We start from the raw sequence: 24,800 nt of genomic DNA on the forward strand, positions 1-24,800 counted from the left end.
AGAAAAGGATGGAGCTTGTAGGCATCCTAACCATCATGTTAAATAATCTCAAAGAGGCCCCCTCTAGAGTTTACCCAATCAGAGCCACGATGCCTGAGTGTAGGAAACAGAGGGCACATTGTTGGAAGGAAGGGCTTTGTAAAAGGCACTGTCCTAACCTTACCAAGGAAGACTGGACAGAAAGCAAACCCAGTCAAGTCTGAGCAGGGGTTTCCTGATAGGGGAGATTGGCCCTTGGGTTATGTTTTGGAGGCCCAGGGAGCCTCAACATTGTCTTGGCCTGGGGAACTTCTTGCCATGGCAGGTGATTGCAATTTCCTGGATCTCATGGGTTAGAAATCTCTCTCTCTCTCTCTCATGTGTGTGAGTGTGTATTGTATGTCTAGATGCACATGTTTACAGGGCAACAGATTGACCTAAGGAAAATTGAGTGTTCATTTATCAAAAACTAGGGCCCAAATGTTAAAGGAAAATTGTAGGTAGATAAGACTTTAATACTGGCAAAAAAAATCTGATGTGCCTTTTTGATTAACCAAGTGCCCTTAAATTTAACTTCTTTAACCTTACTAAAGTGGGTCTCCTTGGGCCTACTTGACAAGGTTCCCTCCATGGCTAAAGAAAAGCATCCGCCTCAACCTTCTTGTTTCCACTGGCTTTCCTTGTGTATGGTTGGCCATGACCCCAGATGTATGGTGTGTCTGCGTGATAAAATGTCACAGGGAATTCTTTTCAAGTCCTCTCCAGACATGTGAGCACTCAAAGAGGTAAGATGGTTAACCTAAATGCTTTATGGTTCATGTGACTTAAATAAGTCTTCAGATGAACTAACCTAAAGTTGCTGGAAATTTTTCAAATAATTTACTGGCCAAATACTCTGGGTTTCTCAAATACAATATATTTGGGTCCTTTAAAGGCATTAAAACTCACAATTAGTGTGTAATAATAAAAGAAAAGTGCAAAAAAGGAAACTTAAGCTGTGATTTAATAAGTAAACTGGCAAAGTTCTTATTGCCAGGAAGCATAATTTCATAATTGTTTCAAATGATTATGAAGGAAGGCAAAAAGGAACCAGTAATAGGAAACAGGAAGGACACAGAAGTTTGAAACATGGAATATTTTAATTAAGAAAGTGAAAAGGAAGAGTGTATGCTTATGTTTGGTACATGGTAGGATTGTACATCCTCTCCCATTTGAATGTTTGATCAAGAGTGAACTCTTTTTTTGTCTTTCTTCATGTATTTATGTGTGCATACATTGTGTCATTTCTCCCCTCTGCTCCCCACCTCCTCCCTCTCTCCTCACCCCACCCCACTTTCAGGCAGAACCTGTTCTTCCCTTTTCTCCAGTTTCATTGAAGAGAAGACATCAGCAATAATAAGAAAGTTAGTTCTACTTGAGATAAGGATAGCTATATAGAGAGATTCCTAGCATTGCTTCCATGCAAAAGTGTATTACAACCCAAGTTGATTCATCTCTACATGACCTCTTCACTACTTCCCGGTCACCTTCCCATATTAACCTCTGTCACTTTATGGTTAACTGTATTAGCTCCTCTGCAGTGGGACATCAAACACTTTCAAGTTTTGGATTTCCTGCCTATCTCTATTCCTCCCATATGTGCTCTCCCCTTAGTGTGTGACCCAAGTCCAACAACATTACTGCCCTAGATCTAAAGTCCACATATGAGGGAGAATATACAATTTGTGGTCCTCTGAGCCTGGCTAAACTTGCTCAGGATGATGTTCTCCTGTTCCATCCATTTACTTGCGAATGGCTGAGTAAAATTGCATTGTGTATAAATACTATATTTTCTTAATCCATTCATCAGTGGTGGGGCATCTTGGCTGTTTCCATAGCTTGGCTTTCATGAATAGCACTGCAATAAACATGGATGTGCAGGACCCTCTGTAGTAACCTGTGTCGCATTCCTTTGGGTATATCCCTAGGAGTGGGATTGCTGGATCATATAGCAGTTCTATTTTAGTTTTTTGAGGAGTGTCCAGACTATTTCCCATAGTGGTTGTGCTAATTTACATTCTCACTAACAGTGTATGAGGAACCACTTTTCCCCACATCCTAATCAACATTTTTTCTTATTTGCATTCTTGATGATGATACAGGATCTTAATGTGGTTGATTTGCATTTCCTTTATGGCCAGGAGTGTTGTGCACTTATTCATTTTTTGTCCATTTGGTCTTACTTCTTTAGAAATGTCTACCCAGTTCATTTGTCCATTTCTCCATTGAGTCATTCATTTTGGGGCAGTTAGTTTTTGAACTCCATGTGAATTCTGGTTATTAATACCTTGTTAGATATATAGCTGGCAAAGATTTTCTCCCATTCTGTGGGCAGCCTCTTCAATTTAGTGACCATTTCTTTTGTTATACAGAAGCTTTTAATTTCATGTTGTCCTATTTGTCAATTCTTTCTCTTAGTTTCTGAGCTATTTGTGTTCTATTTAGGAAGTCATTGCCAATGCATATTAGTTCCAGTGTATTCCCTGCTCTTTCCTGCACTTGCTTCAACATTTCAGTTCTTATATTAAGGAACTAAATCCACTTTGAGTTGATACTTGCACAGGGTGAAAGACATAGATCTAGTTTCAGTTTTCTGCATGGAGATATCTAGTTCTCCCAGCAACATTGAAGAGGCTGTCTTTTCTCCATGGTATGTCTTGGGCACCTTTGTCAAAAATTAAGTGATCATTCCTTTATACATTCATTTCTGTCTGGGTCTTTTAGTCTGTCTTCATGCTGTTTTTATTGCTATGGCTCTACAGTATACTTTGAAGTTATGTATTATGATACCTCCAGTGTTGCTCATTTTGCTCAATTTTCTCATGGCAAGTCTGTTTTTTACTTCCAAATGAATTTTAAGATTGATTTTTCACTTTGTGATGAATGACAGTTGAATTTTAATAAGAATTGCATTGAACATGTAGATTGCTTTTTGTAATACAGCCATTTCACAATATTGATTCTGCTAATTCATGAGCATGGGAGATCTTTCCTTCTTTTGAAGTCTTCTTCAATTTCTTTATTCAGTGGTGTATATTTTTCATTGCATAAGTCTTTCACTTCCTTTTTTAAGTTTATTGCTAGGCATTTTATATTTTTTGAGCCTATTGGAAATGGAATGTTTTCCCATAGTCTGTCTCCGTCTGTTCGTTGTTGGTATATAGAAAGGCTGCTGACTTTTGAAAATTGATTTTGTATCCTGCTACTTGGCTGAAGATGTTTATGATGTCTAGGAGTTTTGGGATGGAATTTTCTGGGTCTTTTAGGTATAAGATCATATTATTTGGACATAAGAAAAGCTTGGCTACTTCTTTTCCTATGTGAATTCCCTTTATTTTTTACTTACTGTCTTAGTGCTATGGTTAGGATTTCCAAGCCTATGTTGAATAAGACTGGAGAAAATGGACACTCTTTTCTCATTTCTGACATTAGAGCAAACGGATTCAATTTTCCCCATTTAGGATGATGCTGAACATAGGCATGTCTTATATGGCCTTTATTATGTTGGGGTAGATTCCTTCTGCTCCGAGTTTCATCAGAGCATTTATCATGAAAAGATGTTGAATTTTGTCAAAGGCTTCTTCTGCAGCTGTTTATATGATCATGTGATTTTTGTCTTTGCTGCTATTAATATACTCTATTCCATTTATTGGTTTGCATGTGTTGACTTTATTATGTATGCTGTGTAATCTATTTGATATGTTGTTGAATTGACAGTGTTTACTTGAGAATTTTTGCATTGAGTTTTGTTAAAGTGATTGAACCATAATTACTCTTTTGTTGGACCCTTGTCTAGTTGGGGAATAAGTATGATACTGTTTCATAGAACGGTTTTGGCAGTGTTCCTTCCCTTTCTATTTCATGGAAAAGTTTGATGAATGTTGGCATTAGTTCTTCTTTAAACATCTGGTAGAATTCAGCAATGAATTTGTCAGGTACTGGAGTTTTCCTTTTTTGGAAGATTGAATTGCTGATTCAATTTCATTACTGTTAGAGATATATTTAAGTAATTTATAACCTCCTATTGTCTCAATTTTGGTTGGTCATATGTGTCTAGAAATTCTAGATTTTCCAGTTTATTTGCACATAGGTTTTCAACGTAATCCATAATGATCCCCTGGATTGCTTTGGTGTGTATTGTGATCTCCCTTTTTTGTTTCTAATTTTATTAATTTGGGTTTTTGCCCTACTCATTTTAGTTAGGTTTATCAATCTTAGTTATCTTTTTCAAAAAAATAACATTTGTCTCATTGATTCTTTGTATTGTTTATTTAAGTCACTATTTCATTGATTTTGGCCCTTATTTTTATTATGTCTCTCCATCAACTAGGTTTTGGTTTAGCTTGTTACTATTTTTCAAGGAGTTTGAGATGCAGTATCAGAGTGTTTATTTTAGATCTCTGTGTTTTTAATATACGCATTCATAGCTAGAAACTTTCAGCATAGCACTGCCTTTGCTATATCTCATAGGTTCTGGTAGGTTGTGTTTTCATTTTCATTAAATTCCTGGAACTTTTTGATTTCCTCACTTCTTTTATGAGCATGGGTCAAGGAGTGATGTGTTGTTCAATCTCAAGGTATCTGAACATTTTCTGCTGTTTCTTTGGTTGCTGAGTCCTACTTTTATTCCATTGTGGTCAGAGAGTATACAGAAGTTTTTTCAATTTTCTTAAATTTGTTAAGACTTGCTTTGTGACTTAAAATATGATATCTTTTGGAGAAAGATCCATGGGCTAAAAGAAGAATGTATATTTTGCTATTGCTGTAGGTATTTATCAGTTCTATTTGATCTATGGTGTCATTCAATTCTGAAATTTCTTTGATGATTTTTTTTCCTTTGGATGACCTTTCTGTTGGTGATAGTGGAGTATTGAAGTATCCCACTGTCACTGTGTTGGGGTCTATCTCTGCTTTAAATGCAGTAGTTTGTATTTAATGAAGTTGAGTGCACCAATATTCTGTACATGTGAGTTCCCAAAAGTTATCTCCACTTGATATATTGGTACTTCTATTAGTATGAAATGACCTTATTTGGCTCTTACAACTAATTTAGATTTGAAGTCTACTTTATATGATATAAATATAGCTACTCCTGACTGGTTTTTGGGGTCATTAGCTTGGTAATTTGTTTTCCACCCATTCACCCTTAGCCAATGATTATTTCTGCAAGGTAGATTTCTTATAAAGAACAAATCGTCAGGTCTTCCTTTTTAATGAAGATTGCCAATGGATGTCTTTTGATGAGGGAGTTGAGGCCATTAACATGCAGTGTTACTGTGGACAGGCATGTGGTGGTACTTGCCATTTATGGTGTATAAGGGGTTGTGTATATGCAGTTGATTCCCTGCTACTCTCTAATTACTTGTGCACTTTTCACTTGAGATTTAATAATTCCTGTCCTTTCATAGTTATGTTTATTTTTATCTTCTGAGGTTAGGATTCATTTGAATGTCTTCTGGAGTGCTGATTTAGTGGTCATGTATTTTAGCTTTTATTGATCACAGAAGGTTTTTATTTCTCCCTCAATTATGAATAATTGCTTTACTGGGTAGAGTAATCTGGGTTTGAAATTGTTTTCTTTCAGTGTTAGAAATACCTCACACCATGTACTTTTTCCTTTTAAGGTTTATGTTGAGAAATCTGCTGTTGTTTTGATAGACTTACCTTTATATGTTATATGATCTTTCTCGCTTGCACCCTTCAATATTCTTCCTTTGTTCTCTGTGCTAATTCTTTTAACTATAATATGCTATAAATTTCAGCAGAATTAAACATATATAATATATATCCTATATAATATATATTTTTATAATATGTGTGTTTATATATATCTCCTTCCCTGTTGGGGAAAGGAATGCATTTCCTCTGAGTTCAATGAGTACACAGGGTGTTCCACTCTGATTTGTAATCCTCAGGATTTATACTGCCTCCCTCATTCTGGGTGTTTTCTGTTTAGAAGGGGCTTGCTCTGTGTCTCTCCCATAGAATAAACATTCTGGGCTTCATGGCAATTGATGGTGCCCACTCTACCAAGGTAGAGGGGGCTCCACTCAAGATGTTAAAGTATAGGCTCCTCTTGGGTTGGCTCTCAGATTCAGCTTGATTGGGTAAGTGGTTCTTGGATTGGATCTCACAAGGAGCTGATGTGTGAGCATTTGCCACCCCTTCCTACCTGCCTGGCAAGCCTGGTAACAAGAGTTGAGCTGTTTGAGTTAAATTGCTTCTCTGGAAAGAAAGTTAGTGTCAGTACCTTACTTCTGTGAGGGATTTGAATGCATTGTTACTTCCTTAATTTTTGTGGGATGAGCCACTCCTCCACAGCACAAGCTCAATCAGCCACAGCACTTTGGGTAGCCAACACTCCCCTACCAGATAGGGCAGGAGATTTCACTCCATTTATTAGGCCAACAACTTTGTCCAGGAAGAGTGTGACCAGTACCTGCAAGCTGACTGGACTATGAGATTTCCTCTATGACAGAAGATGCTGCGAGCTCATTTGAATGGTTAGTTGTCTCTCAGTGGTCCCAAAGGTCAGCAGGTCTGGGATGCAAGTGGCAGTCAGAAGTTCCACATCTGCGATTCTTGGTTGTTTCAGGACAAAAGAAGCATTTTCTGAACTTGTTCTGTAGTCCTCTGCATTGACTTTTTGCTCTTCAAAGAGACAGATGTAAAGAATGAATAAAAATTACATCTCAAAGACCCAGCGGTGTTGCAGTCACACTCAACTACCCACACATGTGGGGGGCTGTTTCACTGTTTTGCACTGTACAAAGCTAATCTAAAGGTTGGTCATTGTACATTTTATCTGCTTATAGGCAACATCTTACTTTGTGGAGTAGACAGTTTTCCCCTGTTCTTGCTACCACAAACCTAAAGTTTACTTTTAAGGTTGTGAGACCTAAGTGTTCTAGGTTCTATCAGCAATCCACCATCTTGGTCTTTCTGTATAGTACAGAATTTAAAACTTAGGATGTATTCTGGTCTTTCTATAATTGGTCAGTCTGATTTCAGAAGTAAGAATAAATAATTATATAAACAATTGCATGCAGCTGTTTCCCCTCAGAGAGGGTTAATATTTGTGATAATTCTTTGCCAACATTTACGTGTTTTGCAACCATCACCTTTACCTGGTTAAAAAAAAAGGTTTTTATCATACCAAAGGAAACCCCTTACTCATTAAGCAGTCAATCCTTATTCTTCTGTACTTTCCAGGGTCTAGTATAAATAATGGTTTTAATATACTTATGCATTTACCTGTTCTGAATACGTCATTAAAATGAAATCACATACTATTAGAACTTTTGTGTCTGTCCTCATTGTAATGTGCTTGATGTGTGTGCATCATTAGACATGCCTTTAGCCTGCTAAAATGTGAACTTGTTCTGAAAATGTGGTTTGCATCTCTCTTTATAGTTTTTGCTGTAAACCTTGCTCTCTATCTTATTCTGTTCATTTAGCACCATGAATCCACTCACACTGCTCTTTTTGTTCTTATTTGCTGTAGAATATTTCATAGTATGTACAAGACATATTTTTCTCTTCTGCCTCCTATTAATGAAAAGCTTGTTGCTGCTAATTCCCTGCCAGATAAAACTGAACACTTTTTGAACACGTCTCCTTATGCATGTGCATCTATAACCGGTACGTGAATATCTCAGATATGTGCTGGACTGAGGTGGCTGCTCACAGGACATGTGCTTTATTTTCCTAAAACTTCCAACATTCCTTCCAGAATGCTCTGTGATTTACACTCAAAAGTGAGGGCTTAAACAATTCTGTCTCCTCACATCTTAGCTGAAACTTTATTGTCTACCTTATTAGTCATTTTTACGGTTGTGAAGTATTATTTCATTGTTTTAATTTTCATCTCCTACTTCACTGGAAAATTAAGCATCTCTTCACCTGGTGGATTTCATGTTCTTTTCTGGTAATTGGCCACCAAACCCATTACAGATTTTTTCAGTGTTAACCCCTTAGCTTTGCTGCTGCTGTTGTTGTTTTCACAGTTCATTTGTAAGAATTTGCAATATTAAAGTTTGCTGTATTATTTTAGGTATGTTTGGAAAAAATTAAAGTATGCCTTTTTCAACTCTAGTTTATTGACTAGAAATGCTTACCTGGCTAATGTTGCTTGGTGTTTGTTATCTGTTACCTGAATCTTAAAGTTAATATATTCTCCTCTTTCTTCTTTTGATATTTAATCGAACTAGAGTTCACTTCTTTACCCAAAGCTGAATAAATAAATAGATAGAGGAGAAATGCCATATTATTCTTAAAGAATACTTCCACTTAATCCATTAGAAGGAATGAGGGAAACAGAAAATCACCATTGTAACATCATAGTAGTACTGCTGCAGGCAATGCCTTGTTTTAATGCCAGGTAGCTTTTACATACTATGGTAATTTTCACAAATGTCTATAAAATATCTGAAAATAATCCCTTCCATACGTATAGCTAACTTCTCTTGAGTGTGTTTGGACTTGGGTCTCATTTCTAAGAAAGAGAAAGAGAAACATAGTAACATTCTATTGGGAGACTAAGACAGTTAACCATGTGGTCAAGGTTATCACAACTCTCACTAAATCTTGTTGATACTGTGCTCCCCTTGATACAGTAGAATAAACAATGCACATAGCCTCTGAGGTATTCTTCAAAAAAATCAAATTTTGTCTCCCATTATTTCCCCCATTCCCAGTCTGATCATGAGAAAATGTTAGACATACCATAATTGATACGTGTTTTACAAACCACCTGACCAATGCTCTTCAAAAGTATGATGTAAACCACCAAGGAGAGATTGAAAACTTTTCAGATTATAGAAAATTTAGGAGACACGATGACTAAATACAATACGCTACCCTATGTTGCATCCTGGAACAACAATAAAGGCCATCAATGGAAAACTTAATCAATATGAATGGGCTGCAGTTTAGTCACCAGATAGGTACACATGTCAATTTCTTTATATTGACCACAGTGCCATGATTAGGTAAGGTGATATTAAGGGAATCTAGGTGAAGGACATATGGAAGTTCTCTGTGCCTTCTTTGTATCTAATCTGCAGATCAAAATTTGTTTCAATATTACAAGTTTTTTTTAAATGAAAGCCCTCCAAGTAGTATAAGAACCTTACGTGAATTTTTCCTAACAATGTAGTGTGGAAGGCATTTTTAAGATGGATACATTTGAGCACATAATCGTATTTCAGTAAAAATAACATGACAAAAAGGTATGTTAAAATCATTTATTAAAGAAAACACTGGAAATTATCTTAGGCATCACACAAACAGGATCTGAACTCTCAGCTTCCTGGGTACCCTCATAGACGGGGGTTTTCTGAAGCTTGACACGATTCCCCTCAAAGAGTCTTGTGAGTCTCTCTCTTCCTAGGTGCTGCTCCTGGGTGCTGGTGGATGAGGTGCATGTCAGAGTTGTTCCAGTTATCTTCAGATTCTTGCTTTGGGTCCTGATTCCAAAAAAGCAGTCATGAGAAGTGTATCAATTGCAAGGTGACATTAATCTTTGGAGTTTTGAATGATTTTTCCTCCCTCATTCTCTTCTCCGTGGGATTTCCTACTTCCATTCCTAGTAGCTGTGGTCCATAGTATGAATGTTTGTGTCCCCCTCCAACATTTACATATGGAAACCCAAGAGCGCAGTGGTTTGGTGATAGGAAACTGGAGTCTTTGGGAGGCATCTTGGTCATGAGGGTGGGGCACTGGAGAATGAGATTAGACCTCATGAACTAGGGAACTTGATTCCTTTAACTATAGATCGTGTGAGGACACAAACAAAAGTAGCCTCTACAAGGCAGAAACAGAGTCTTCATCAGAGACCAGTCATGCTGGCATCCTGATCTTCCACTAGCAACCCCTAATGTAAGAAACATATTTCTCACATTAAGACCCTTGGGCTATGTATTATGTTATGGCAGTTTCAGCCAACAACACATGGGAAAATAGAAACAAATGAAATAAATTAATGGAGAAGAAAGTGTTGAGGAGCCCCACCTGAGCCCTACCTGCTTCCACAGATACGGCCATTTTCTAAAAGAAAGTGGGTTAGGAAACCAGCAGGTTGTTGCTTTCGTCAGTTATGCATGGACACAATTGTCCCACCTATCCTGCCCTGTCCAAGCATTACTTGCTTTTTTCCAGGGGCTTCATATTGCCAAGGACCTTGGGATTACCCTAAGGTTACTGATGAGTAGACAAGCCCGCATCCTCATGAAAACAAACATAACAAAAATCCACCAATACAGGGAGGATTTTGAGCACAGGCAAGCAGCTTCCATGAGGTTCTACTTGAGCCTCTTTTGTTGTGAAACTCATAGAATATAGTAGACATGTTTTCTGTGGAGCTCTTCTTCATTCCCTTCATTCCACTGCAAGATTGCTTCTGCTATATTCTCATTCTCTAACATTTTGGGTATTCTTCATGTGGTTATAGTCCTGAATCCACATCTGTATAAATTCTTCCTCGTCAAGTCTATTTCTCATTTCACATTTCTGTTACGTATCCATCAAGTCCTTTGCATCAGAACTCCTCGGTATTCCATTCACTCATGTCAGGACTGAAAGCCTTTCCAGTTTGTCCTATGCTTGGCTGAAGCAGACATACTTTTCCCTTCCATTTGGCATGGTAAGCTTCTGCCTGAGCCAAACTCTGCAATGCTGTTCACCATGTACTGGTGTCCTTCAAATGCTGAGACACATGGGTCTTACTCCCGCCCGCAGTCTTTAACCCCTTTCACAACTCCATACCCACCAGTTCAGTCTGTTGCATGGGATCTACAGTGGCACAAGGAAGACCAGAATTACCTCAAATCTTGTAGGTACTTGAGGTACTTTTCAACTATTATTTTTTATTCTTGAAGAGCATTTAGAAAGTATTCTCTAACGGATCCATATAGGAGTAACTTGAGACTTCTTTGCCTTCACCCACACATTACTCTCATTGAGGTACGTTGGTTTGGTTACATGTCAGCTTGATCAAAGTGGTGTTGTGAGGAGGCTACCAGGGAAGTTCAAGTGTCACCAGCATGAGTTGGTGGATAGATGTGTGTTTATCCATGAAGCCTATGGGAGTGTCTGGGGTAGAAGTTGTTAGGGATTGAAAGAAGTCAGGCATCTAGACAAGTTCTCCATCATAGAAAGTTTTTACATAACAGTAAAATCAGATTTTCTTCTATGTGGGCATCAGCATGTAAAGTAAAGAACATGTTACCAGAGAGCTTCCCAAGTAGAAATAGGGAAAAAAGTACAGTGAAATACCAGGAAGTCTGTGTAGGAGTTACATAGGGAAGTGACAAAATGTATTTAAATATACAAATGATTACTTTGAGGACTGCTTAAATGTCCCCACTGGCCATTGTGTTAACAAATTTTGTTCCCAAGCTGGCGATCTTGGAAAGTGCTTTCATCCTTTCCAGTGATCCACTGCTTGAGCAATAGTTACTGTTAGTTTTGTTTGTAACAGTGCACTAAAGGCCAAAATGATTAATGGATGAACACACATCCCTGTGGGTTCACCTGTGTGTCTCCTGTTGCCTATGGGAAATACCATATCCTGTCTGGGATCAATCTTCTGATTTGCTTAGTCAGTATTTTTTAAAATCAAGTGCACATTTTAAATGAAGGTCTACACCATGGGATGTATTTCAAATAAAAAAATTGAGGAAATTAATGTGCATATATAACCATTCAAAATGCACACATATGTGCACATATAAAAGATGTGTCTGGTTTTAGTCAGCAAAGTGTACACACCATACACTCAAATAATTAAAATAGTTAAATTGTTTTCTGCCTCTTGAAAAATATATTTCATAGATACTGATATCTATGACATAATTATCACACACACACACATATATATAAATGTATATGTATATATGTATGTATTCCAGCTAAACAAATATGTGTTTACTTAGGGATTATGCTTATAAACAAATACATATTGGATAAAGAAACATAAATACAAATGATAATTCTCATGGTTACCATGAGAATTTTCTCGCTAGCATTTAATTAAATGAAATGTACTAGAGCTAAAAAAAACACAGTAATGAAATAAAAATTTGAAGTGTTATTAAAATAGAATCAGGAAAGGTATGATTTTTCCCATGCCAACTCATGGATTTAAGGTGGTTGAAATGGGACATTTTAATGTGTTCGATCATTTCCAAGTTTCCACTAAGGCTCTGTGTATGGAACATAGCTATCCCTCTTGCACTGTCCAACTGACTAGGAAAGGACTGAGCTGGTTCTCAGGTCTCTGGGATGCAGCACAGTCTTTTCAACAAATTGTGTTGGAAAAAACTCCATATCCAAATGTGGAAGACTGAAACTAGGTACCTGTCTCTCACTTGGTAGAAAAATCAACTCAAAAATGGATCAAAGATCTTTTTGTAAGATTGAACCTTTACAGGTTAGTTCGAGAAGAATCAACTTTTATGTACTACATGCTAGGAATCTCCCTGTATAGCTATCCTTATCTCAACTAGCAAAAACGCTTTGTCCTTATTATTGTTTATACTCTCTCTTCAACAAAATTAGAGATAAGTGCAGAACAGTTTCTGCCTTGAAGCGAAGGGGTTGGGGGGAGAGGGAGGAGGTGGGGGAAATGGGGGGAGAAATGACCCAACCAAAACATTGTATGCACATATGAATAAATGAAAAAAAAAAAGATTGAACCTTTACAACTACTGTAGGAGAACACTTAAAGATATGGACAACTTTCAGAATAGGCCCCAATTGCTCAGGAAATAAGAGCGAGTATGACCAGTGTGTTAGCATCAAATCAAGAAGCTTCTGCAAATCAAAGGAAACAATTACTAAAATAAAGAGGCAACCTAGAAAATGGGAGACCTTTGCCACCTATTCATTGGAGAAGTAGAATTAATTAATATGTAGAATATATAAGGACATAAAAAGACTAAACACTAAAAAAATTAATGGAAAAATGATTGAACATTCTCAGAGAGAGTATAAAATGGCACATACATAAAGAAATGCTCAGCCTCCTTAGCCATAAAGGAATCACAATTGAAAACACCATCAAGATTCCATCTAATCCCAGACAGAATGGCTGTCATCAAGAATGCAAACAACAGGGGTTGGGGATTTAGCTCAGTGAAATAATGCTTGCCTGGCAAGTGTAAGGCCCTGAGTTCGGTCCCCAGCACCGGAAAAAAAAAAAAAAAAAGGAAAAAATAGAAAAAAAAAGCAAAACAAAAAAGACAAAAAAAAAAAAAAACAAACCAAAAAACAAGGCAAGAATGCAAACAAAAAATGCTGGCAAGTATTCGAGGGGGTGAGTAACCCACATACACTCTGTGGGAATGTAAATTAGTGCAGTGAACTATGGAAATCAGTATGGAAGTTCCTCAAAAAATTGAAAATTGAACTTCATTATGATCCTGCTATACAACTCTTAGGCATGTATCCAAAGGAATGTTAAGTCAGCATAAATTGTGATACATGCACACCCAATGTTTATTGCAATACTATTCACAATAGTCAAAATAAAGAATCAGCCTTGGTGCCTATCAACTGATAAATGGGTGAAGAAAATGTAGTATAAATACACTCTGCATCATTGTGCAAACATAGAAGAATGATATTTTGTCATTTGTAGGATACTGGATACAATTTGTACATAAGCCAAATAAGCCAGACTCAGAAAGAAAAATAGCATAATTTTTCTCTCTTATGTGGACATGGAAACCATCAGGACATGAGAGGGGTGAAATTGTGAGTCTTGGAGGGAGAATGATGGGAGTAGATTGTATGCAAATATGAAAAGTTTTAAAGGACAGTGTCCAATTTAAGTAGAAAGCAGTTTTTGATTTGTCATAATCAAAATTCCTCTTTTAAGGTTTGAATGAAGAATATTTCTATTCTTATTCGTTAAAAGTAGCACACTGTGAATTCATGTTAAATAAATGTGCTAGTATTTCCACTTTGCATTTAATTTGCAGTATCTAAGTATAACTCCTCCTGACAAGCTCTCAGTCCTTTATAAGTAGAATAACTGAGAGAACTTAGATGTACTCTTACTTTAAGATTCTCTCTCCAATGATCTTCTGTTGACTTTCACTATAACTTCTTATCAATGGTATTTCTTAATATTAACATTTGATTTCTCACTACCCTAGACACACACTTTATTCCAGAAAATCTAACTAGAACCAACATCTGGAAGACCACATTTCATTTTGTGAAGGTGAGGAATAGTTGAAAAATAGCTTCTCCAAAAGGAATAAATAAAGTGTCACCAAGGAAGGGGTGAGGATAGGTAAGACACCTAAAAACTAGCTAGCATTTGTTGCCCTTAACGCAGAGAAACTAAAGCAGATACCTTAAAAGCAACTGAGGCCAATAGGAAAAGGGGAACAGGTACTAGAGAAAAGGTGAGATCAAAAAGAATTAACCTAGAAGGTAACACCCACGCACAGGAAATCAATGTGAGTCAATGCCCTGTATAGCTATCCTTCTCTCAACCAGCAAAAACCCTTGTCCCTTCCTGTTGTTGCTTATACTCTCTCTACAACAAAATTAGAAATAAGGGCAAAATAGTTTCTGCTGGGTATTGAGGGGGTGGGGGGGGAGAGGGAGGGGGCGGAGTGGGTGGTAAGGGAGGGAGTGGGGGCAGGGGGGAGAAATGAACCAAGCCTTGTATGCACATATGAATTAAAAAAAAAAAAGAAAAACAAACTGACAAAATAAATAAATAAAGTGTCACTATAATATCCCTCCAGCCCATTCTCACAGTCACTTGCAGGCTGGGAGTCTAACCCAGGGTGCCTTCACTACCATTTCTGAGGGAGAATTCCACCTCCATAGTTTTCTGTGACTGTCACTGCATGAGCATGAGTGAATTTGATGACAACACCTTGTTCTCTCTCCTGGCTTCTAGGAATATTGGGTGTTTCTCTCAGGCACAGGAAACACATAGGATCAATTCACTTTTCCCTTCCACATTCTTCCTGCAAATATTTCTGGTAGGCAAGAGACTCTCTGAGGGAAGTAGGATAAATAAATATTTCATAAGAGCTATTTTGTGAATAACCAAATAAAATCTACCAAACCCCAGGTTTGTATATCCAGCTTTTTTCATAACTGCAAAAAAAAAAAGTGGAAACAATCAAATGTCCTTTGGTACAGAATGAATTAACAAACTGTGGACATTCTCCCAATGAGATATGCATTAATGAAAATAAATCATTAATTCATACAACAACATGGATGCATCTTGAATGCTATGTAGTATGTGAACAAAATCGAGACCCAAATGGTGATCCATGCTGATTCCATATAGACATGTTCAAAAAGTACAAAAACTAAAGGGATGGGAAGCAAACTAGTTATCACCAGGATGTGGGACCTGGGGAGAGAATGATGACAGAGTAAAGAAGGATGGAAGTTCATGGTGGTAGAGCCATTATTTGTCACAACCGTGGTAGTAGATATGTGACCTTGTAACTCTGTCCTAGTTTCAACTTTATGCCATGAATACAAATTTTAAAAATGAATCTAAATTTATTATAGATGAACAACATGCCCATACTGTCAGGTAAGGAAGAAAGGACACCATTACCTGCACTTAAAAAAAAAAACCTGTATTTTGTCTGAATATTGTGAGGCTAAAGACAGAATAGTTTAGAAACACTACGCTTCAGTTAACATATTGGTCACAGACTAAATTCTGATATTACCTTATAGGAGTAGTATAGTTGATAAAAATGCCACAGAAAAATATTCATTTTAGAATTTGATTTTATAGAGAAGCCAGACTGAATGATGGCTGTAGCCTTTCCCTGAGTTTGGAAATTCTGAAGACATGTGCCTCCAACCAATTTAGAAATCAGCAAGGGGAACAATAATGGGAGTTTCTTAAATATTTCTCCTGTCATCACAATCCTCGATCACACTTTCCTTTTTTGACAGTTAACTGAATGAGCTTCCTGTATGTGGTATCTTTCAACACCTCTGTCTTACAGTATTCCATAAAAGCATGCCAGAATACTTTGTCTTGGTATTTAAATCCTTCCATGTTTGGCTGCAGGTATGGGATTGTCAAGACACTGAAATGTAGATTTGGATTAGAGGGAAGACACCCCATGATGTGTATGAAAATCTTGAAGGATAAAAATGTATAAGAGATGCAGCATAGCACAACTTATCATGGAGAAGATGAGTGTAAAATGCACTGAATTAAATGAAAAACCCTCAAATTGTTGCTAATTATTAAAGACAATGAAGTGGATTTAAAGTAGTTTTGGGTGGAACTTTCAGGCCAAGAAAATGCATCCATGTATCCAGCCAGGACAAGAAGGTGAAGATAGGAGCCAATGTGTGATCTGGAGTACCATAGGCAGAATCCTTTCTAGGGAAGGAGACAGGGACTGAAATGATTCACTTCAGACCAGCTCTGCTGCTAAATGGAAGAAATGTAAACCCAAGTGACCGTGTGCTCAGAAGAAGAAAGAAAGCCTGTCTATGTATGTATTAACCCATGTGGTTAATCCTTCAGTTCATAAATACACACAAAGACCCACCCTACCGAGGAACTCTAGGTATGTAAGCAATGGAGGAAAGTCTTCATTGATTCTAGCATCTTTCCATGACACTAGCAAAACTGACACTGGACAGAAACCCTATGGATGTAAGCAATGTGGGAAATGCTTCAGTTGTTCCTGTTATCTATGAATGCATGAAAGAACCCACTGGAGAGAAACCCTATGTGTGGAAGCAGTGTGGTAAGACCTTTACTTATTCTGTTTATCTTCAAATACAAGGAATTCATGATTGTATGAAACCCTACTTATGTAAGCAATGTAGAAAAGGTTTCATTCATTTCAGTGCCTTTTGACAACAGGAATGAATTCACTCTGGAGAAAAATCCTGTTTGTAAGCCATGTGGTTAAACCTTCTTTTCTCCCAGTTACACTTGAAAACATGTAAGAACACACACTGTGGAGAATGCCTAACTATATACAATATAGAAAGTTTTCAATATTGTAACCTTACTAGCAATCGTGAGAATGCACTGTGAAGAGAATCGCATCAATATAACATGTGTTGGAAGGCTCCTACTCATCTTTCAGTTCCCAGATACACAGAACTTTACATGGCAGGAAGCCATGATTAGGAGAGAGGTACAGAAGTTTCCTGATGGCACACATGTATGAATGCATCTTGGATCAGATCTGTGAGTGTGGATAATAAAGTCAGGGTTTTTCTTTGTAATTTATTTATTTGCATTCAAAGACATTCACAGAAATAATCTGAGTAAGTGGAAAATACAGTGAACACTACTGAAACAGGTTTATTCGATTGAACAAAACCTCTTAGAGGCTGTCACTGATGTAAAAACTGCTTCTGACTTTTCTAAACACATGGCAGTACAATTAACAATATTCAATAACTTCTGCTCTTTCCTGAATATAAAAATTAAAACACCAATTAAAAAACTAATATATCTTCTCTTTAAATGTTTCTTACAGGTACAATTTCAATATTATAATTTAATAGTGGTGTAGTTTAAGAGATTTTTTTTCATTCACAAGTTAAACAACAATCACCCAGAGGAAACTGACAATCTGCCTGTAGGCTCATAGTGCAAAGAAAAAGATCAGGAATGCAGCAACTGACATTTCTAAAATATAAAACAGATAAAATCCTTAGAAGGTTCATGCATAAAGCTTTACTAAGCAGATGGTCACAGAACTAGAACATTTGATAATTTTTTTTTAACTTTTATTTCATTCATAGGTGCATACAATGTTTGGGTCATTTCTCCCCCCTTCTCCCTGCCCCTTCCCTTACCTCCCTTGCCTCCCCGCTCCTTCTCTTACCCCCTCTTACCCTTCGCTACCAGGCAGAAACTATTCTGCCCATATCTCTAATTTTGTTGAAGAGAGAGTATAAGCAATAATAGGAAGGACCAAGGGTTTTTGCTAGTTGAGATAAGGATAGCTATACAGGGAGTTGACATGCATTGATTTCCTGTACAGAACATTTGATAATTTGACTGGCAATGTCCATGGGACTCATGTTTTTGGACTCAGCTCTAGGCTTTTCCAGTTTCACTAGTGACACAAACATGATTCAAATCCCTCAAGTATTCATTATAGTCAAGGGCATATCCAACAACAAATTTGTCTGGAATTTCAAATCCAACAAAGTCTGGCCTATATCCAACACTTTGGGAGGTCCTTTTCACCAGCAAGCTTGCAACCTTAACCATCTTTGGGTTATGCTGCTTGACCAAGGAAAGCAAGTTTATATTGTTTTACCAGTGTCAATTATATCTTCAACAATCAAGACATCTTTCCATTTAAAGTGGAGAGACCATCTCCACCGATTACTTTTATGTCCCCTGTTGACTGGTCAATAGCAATAGCTCTTCGTTCTGATAAAATCTACAGTCATAGGAATGGATCTATCACTATTTCTATTCAGTGCTTTAATGCGATCCAGTAGGTCGGCAAAGAATTTATAGCCCCCCTTGAGCACACAGAGGGCTACAATGTGATGGCCTTCCATTTCTTTCAGCACATCTCGAGCTAGCCTTTCGGTCCTGTCCATAATTAGTCCATGAGGAGTAAACACCTTTTCCAAATCCCCGGCATAGTGATTAGATATACAAAATAAATCTAGGTCACGGCCTGGATCATCATCACTAATCATGACCCTGGGGCTGCAGGTTGCCATAAGGCAGACTGCCAACACACTGGCTGACCGCAGTGTGAGCAGGAAGCCTCGGAGATGCAGAGGAGGTGGTGCAGCAAGGCCTAAAGTTGTCGATTACAACATACTTTCCAAGTACAAAGTAAGTGAAAATGCCTCATGCAGTAGAATCCTACAGGTGTTAGGGCTGTGAAGGGTTTGATACAAAGTAATTTGTGTAGAATGTTCCATAAAATGCACAATCTAAGTAAAATACTCTAGAAGTGATAAAAAACAAGAAGAAAGCCTGTCTACCTGAGGGCAGAAAATCAAAAGATCTTAGTGAGATAAGTAAAGGAAAAGAGTCTACTGCTTTCAAGTAGATTCCCATAGGTTTCCATGGGGACATTACTTCCTAGCTCATTTCTCCTCCTAGATTTTGGTTCCAGCTGGTGATCAATTGGTTCTACTCTGTTTTACAGGACTGGTGTTTTCTACCATCCTAACCACAGCATTGCTTTTTCTACTTCAAACTCCAGCCTTGCCTCTCACTTCCATAAACACCTTTCCTGTTCTTGAGTTATTACATAACATAGAAACTTCAAGAAATTGAAGATTTTTTTCATCAATCGTTCCCCATGGCAAGAAACTTAGAAAACTACTCACCTTCCGTTATTCTCTAGTCAAAGGAAGGAAATCTAGCAGCAGTAAGACCCCGTGTGTTCATTTTGCTTTCACATGTACATTTACCCGTTAGGTAATTTTGAACCATTGCTTGAACCCACGGGAAATTCATTTAGTTATTTAGAAGGTATCACTATTCTTATTATTCATAATAAGAGGTGATTTGCTTTAAGTAGAAAAATTCATGCTTGCTCATGTGGTATGTCAGTTAATTAACATGTGCATGTCAATTGTATTTTACTGGGGATGATTTTATCAAAATTCCATCACTGCACAACCTGTTTGAGAAGACTGGAGTTTACATGGTCTGCCTCAGGCACCATGAGCTGGATTGTTTGCTGCAATTATATTCCTTCCTTCAGGACACGTCTACATTTACACTTTGTTCAGTGTGACTTGAGCCCTTCAGCCTTGATTTGGCCAGTGCCATAAGAGAATTGATGTGTGATTTCCAAGCAGCTGCTTCAACAGCTGCTTCAATACAGCCTATGAGGAAGTTGTGATTGGCCAATAGGGAGAAACTGTGCTGATGTTTTAACTATCCAGTCTTTGCCTCAGTAGCATACTTAATGTTTGTCTAGAGCCAGATAATCTGCCAAGTTAATTACTCTTTGTGGGAAGTCTGTCCTAGAGGTGGATGAGGAATTTGTTCATTGATGCAGGGAAATATGTCAGGAGATTGGGACTTTGGAAGAACATTGAACAAATTAGCAAGCAGACCCTTATGTATACAATTTGGATGACCTCAATTTCCAGAAATATTAGGCTGGATGTTTTTTGAGGGAAACAAAAACGTTTTCAGCAATAAAAATCAGCAGACTAGGCAAGGAGACAGCTTATAAACCTTTCTGAATTTTCTTAAGAATTAAACAGTATGCTTAAGCATTTTTTAACATCAACATATGCTTTGACAGAACGATTGTGCATTTCCAGCAGGTGTACACATGGCATTGTGTGCTAATAAATGAGTGTCCTTAGTATGCTGTTGCTTTATAACACTTTTCCATCTGGATACATTAGAAGCTTCAGTCTTAATTAATGAAACAGGAAGCCCACTTGGAATAGAAGGTAAAAGTTTTCTCATGTCCCAAAGTAAGTGGTGTTTTCAGTGGACTAATAAGAAAAGTAGTTGAAGCATGAAACATTTTTGACATTTTAAATAGTTTAAAGTTAGAATTACATAATAATTATATTCCTGCTAATAGTCCAGCAAAAAAAATACTTCCTTCAAGGCCAGAAACCACAAATGAAAAACAAGTCTTACGTAACTTTTCTGTGCTGTGGCTTTTATTAAATTTGAATATGGTAGTATTTAAAGATAAGATATGTTGTTCATAGTAGGTGTGTGCTGAGGCATCAAATAGATCTGAATCATGGAGACACATGAAAAGCATTTGCATTGTACAAGGGGTATGTGATTTTTCTTTGTGGTGCTGAGGATAGAACCTAGGGCTTTGCCCATGCTAGGCAGGCACTGTACCACTGGGTCACATCCTTAACCTGGGTACAGCATTTTCTCAAAATTCATTTTAGGAAATATTTTAAATGTGTTAGATGTTTAAATTTTTATGACTCCCTAAGTTTTAGATATGGCTTTCAGACACTGTATGGCATGTGGCTCCATCACCTGTCTAAAAGGATCTCTGCCCTTGAAGTTTCAATGCCACGTGTTTCTTGAGGCTGGTGAACCTCATTTGGAACCTGTAGCAGTTTGGATAATCCTTTGTGGTCTCTCCAGCCCTATGACTTAGGTATGCAGTTCTCTCATTCTCTCTTCACATCATCCCATTACTTGGGAGTGTTCAAGACCCAACAGAAAATTTCTCTGAAGCTTGTGAGCAAGCACTGGCATTTTGGATTATTACAGGAGGCACCTTCTGTCTGAAGACATCAAACTTGGTGCTACCTGCATTATCAAAGTTTAGGTTTTTTTCTGTGAACATCTGTAACTGCTTGGGCAATTCAAGAGCTTGATAAAGTTAAGCTAAATACTGTATTTCTAGGAGTGGTGAATAAATGGAAAAGTGCCAAAATTGTCACTTGTAACAAGAATTAAGAAGAAAGAATTTAAGATAAATAGGGAAGACTTATTCTTAAAATATCAAACAGCTTGTAAAGCAGGAAGAGGCAGCTCTCAGGAGAAGATAAAATTTAAAAAGCAGGTGTTCAGCAGGAGCAGAAATTGCTACTCTAGAAGAACTTCCCACCCAGGTCCCCCTGGTCCGCTTATGCAAATGAAGCAGTGTGCTCCATTCTGATTAGTTTTATGTAAAGGAGAGACGCTTCTATACCAGTTTGGTTGCCATTTACATATCTAGTACTGCTAGATTCTTGGTCCGTTGGGCATAAAATGAAGACTCTGGGACAGTTTATTTTGGCAGTTGCAACAAGAATGTGCATGTGTGATATGTGCATGTCACAAAGATTAGCTCGACGTCCTATTAGGAACACAATAGGATTGTGTGACTGCAGTCAGCAAATGGCTGTCAACACTTAGCTCTGAATTTTATGCTTAGTTGTCCTTTGGGTCCCTGCTTGAGATTCTGCCTTTTTAGGAGCCTGCACGGTGTACACTTGAGTCTGTCCATGAGTCCTGGGAGGTGCTGGGTTCGAGAGTGCTGCGGGGGAATGAAAACCACTGTGCTTGCTGGAAATGAAAAACACTGAGTGTAGTGCAGGTGGATAAGACAGGAATCCCTGTGGGGTGAGTGGAATTACTATTTCTTTCCTGTCTTGCCCTTTGGATTTTCTCTAGCCTGGGTTTCTCTGTGTGTGAGCCATTAAGAAATCCGATTTTTGCCCTGACTCGGTTGAAACCCTGCCTCCCTTGCTGACCAGATTTTTCCATTTTCTGGGACTTCAGAGAAGATGTCCTGCCTTAGCAGCCTAGGGCAGGACAAAGACAGGACTTTGGTTTACAGGATAATAGGGATAATGAGAACACAGTTACCATTAAAGAAGTTCCAGGGCTGGGGATGTGGCTTAGGAATAGAGGCCAGCCCAGCATGTCCTATTAAGTGTCTGAGAAACTGCTGCTGTGCCAGGTTCTCTGAATTATTGCACACAAGTGTGCAATCTCCACAGAGTGGAGATATTGCAGTCTTCTAATGAAGAAGTATGACAACTTTCGGTATGTGAGGTGGTTTGTTGAATTTTCCTGGTCTACCATGTTTAAGCTGGAGCAGAAATGTCTCTTGAAATGCGTGCTGTGGGAGCCTTTCCTTGTAGCCAGAGGGAAGCCCTGCTTTCAGCCTGAGCTTTCCTGACTCCTTCCTGTTACTTCTCCATCCCACGCCTGGCCTGAGAAAGAGGACCATGTGTCTCTCCTCTTAGGATAAACTCAGGTCTTTAACTGCCTTAAGCTCAATATGTCCTAGGAGTGAAGTATAAGTTTGATACATAGATTTTAGAAAGTTGTTCAGAACTCTCCCATTTGTGGTCAACTTAATTCAGTTGACGACATGTGCCAATCATGTGCCTGGCTGTGTAATAAAAGCTGAGGAAATAAAGATAGTACTGGTCCTTTATAAAAATGTGCTGCTTCTGTAAGACGAATATGGTCATTTACTTAGGAACACTGTTGTGATTTTAGAACCACCTGGACTATTTGGAACCTGTTCCTTTTGCTGAATGTAAGTTTTCAGTGGCCAGTTGAGAATGGTAATTGCAATTATTGAAATTTGCCTTTCCGCAGGTCTAAATTCTTTTCTTCTCAGGGCGTCAGAGCTGGACAGTCAGTGAGCACACAGGAAGAATCCTCCCTCCAGAGTTTTGATTCCCTGGAGGTTTTGTGGAGTCACCCAGTCTTGCAGCATCATTAAACAATAGATTTGATTCTTTCTGTTGTGTGGTCAAATAGGCTCCTAGACATCGAGATGGAAAAACAGCAAACAAAAATACAACTTCAGCTGGAGAAGTTTAAGTTTATGTCCTTCTCAAGAATGTGGCTTACATCACAATCTTTTTTTAAAATTTCTTTTCTCTTTTGTACTGCTTGGGATTGAACCCAGGGCTTGGAGCGTGCTAGGAATTCTGTACCTCTGAGCCATATCCTGGTAGCTTTCGTTGTTAGCTGAATTTAAAGGGCTGTTGATAAAGAGGGAACTTTTTTAAAAGGTCATTTTTTCCACATTTTTATTAGCACATATTAATTGTGCAATGAGAGAAATTTCATTGCGAAAAATCCATAAACCATATAGTATGTTTGATCATATTCACCTCCTCAATTACTCTCTATTGTCCCCCAACCCTCCACCCCCTTTTATTTTTCTTGCCATTATTAACTGGGTTTCATTTGGAGATTTTTCATGCACATATACAGTGAATGTTGATCATATTTTCACCCTTACCTTCTCTTTTCCCTATTTGCCACAGGTTTCCTAAAAGCCTCCTAAAGCTAAATGTTCACGCTATTTTGGTTTTAATGTTTTGAGAGTGTTTATATTGTAATTTTTTTCTCAAAAATATATTAGGCATTTCACCAATGCTGTGATGTAAAAAAGGAAACTAGTGTGAATCTGCTCCACTCTAGAGACTTTCTGTGTCATTTAATTGTAAGAGTAACCATCTGGATCCAGCTCAGTCCCTGAAATTTCTGAGTTAATGCAATGGCCATAAACTAAAGCTGTGAAATTGTGCATGAATACATGTTTATAATGGGAAAGGATGCCTCCTAGAAGTACACACACAAGTGCTTAAATTTGGACATTGCTAATGGCTGAGCATAAGCCCACTGCTTTTGTAAAATAAGTAACTTAGCCAAGAACCTGGAGTACTGTGCCCATTCTGACTTATTCTGATGTAGATATAACCATGTTCCATTGTAGGGTGAATCAGTCATTGAACAAGGAAGAGATCAGAAATCACTCCTGCTCTCCTGCTCCCTTGTCATGCAGGGCCGGCCTCTGAGGACCACAGAATTAAGCAGTTGGATTTGGTGGAATTTCTCAAACTCATGGCATGAAAAATGGTGCCAAGCATGCACTCACCTGAGGCGGGTGCAGACAAGAACAAAGTTCTTTCATATTCACCTTAACTTCCTTCTTTTACACTCGCTCTGGTATGTGACCTTCCCTTAGCGTGACCTGTTTTTCATAATATTACTGCATTTGTATTGGGTCTATACTGCACATATGAGAGGGAACATGTGACTTTGGGCATAGTTATACAGACATATGTATACATATATGTATATATACATATCACATTTTCTTATTTGACTTGTAGGGTATCGGGGCATGTCCATAGCTTGGCTGTTGTTAATCGTGCTATAAAAAACATGAGTTTGCAAGTGTCGTTATTGTATCCTTTCTTACATTCCTTAGGATATATGCCCAGGAGTGGTACTGCTGGATTTATGGCAGTTCTGGTGGTAGTATTTTGAGGAACCTCCATATTGCTATCCACAGTGGTTGTACTAATTT

General features: G+C 37.9%; 1 protein-coding gene and 1 pseudogene across 14 annotated transcripts in view; one reads left to right on the forward strand and one right to left on the reverse strand.

The window, feature by feature from the left end:
- The window catches only part of LOC141415543 (uncharacterized), a 340,659-nt gene that overhangs the window by 44,908 nt on the left and 270,951 nt on the right, over positions 1-24,800 (forward strand). The gene's annotated exons all lie outside the window — the stretch shown is intronic.
- LOC109678198 (hypoxanthine-guanine phosphoribosyltransferase pseudogene) lies at positions 18,095-18,738 on the reverse strand (annotated as a pseudogene).

This window comes from Castor canadensis, chromosome 13, assembly GCF_047511655.1.
Source record: "Castor canadensis chromosome 13, mCasCan1.hap1v2, whole genome shotgun sequence".
In the NCBI taxonomy this organism is placed as follows: Eukaryota; Metazoa; Chordata; class Mammalia; order Rodentia; family Castoridae; genus Castor; species Castor canadensis.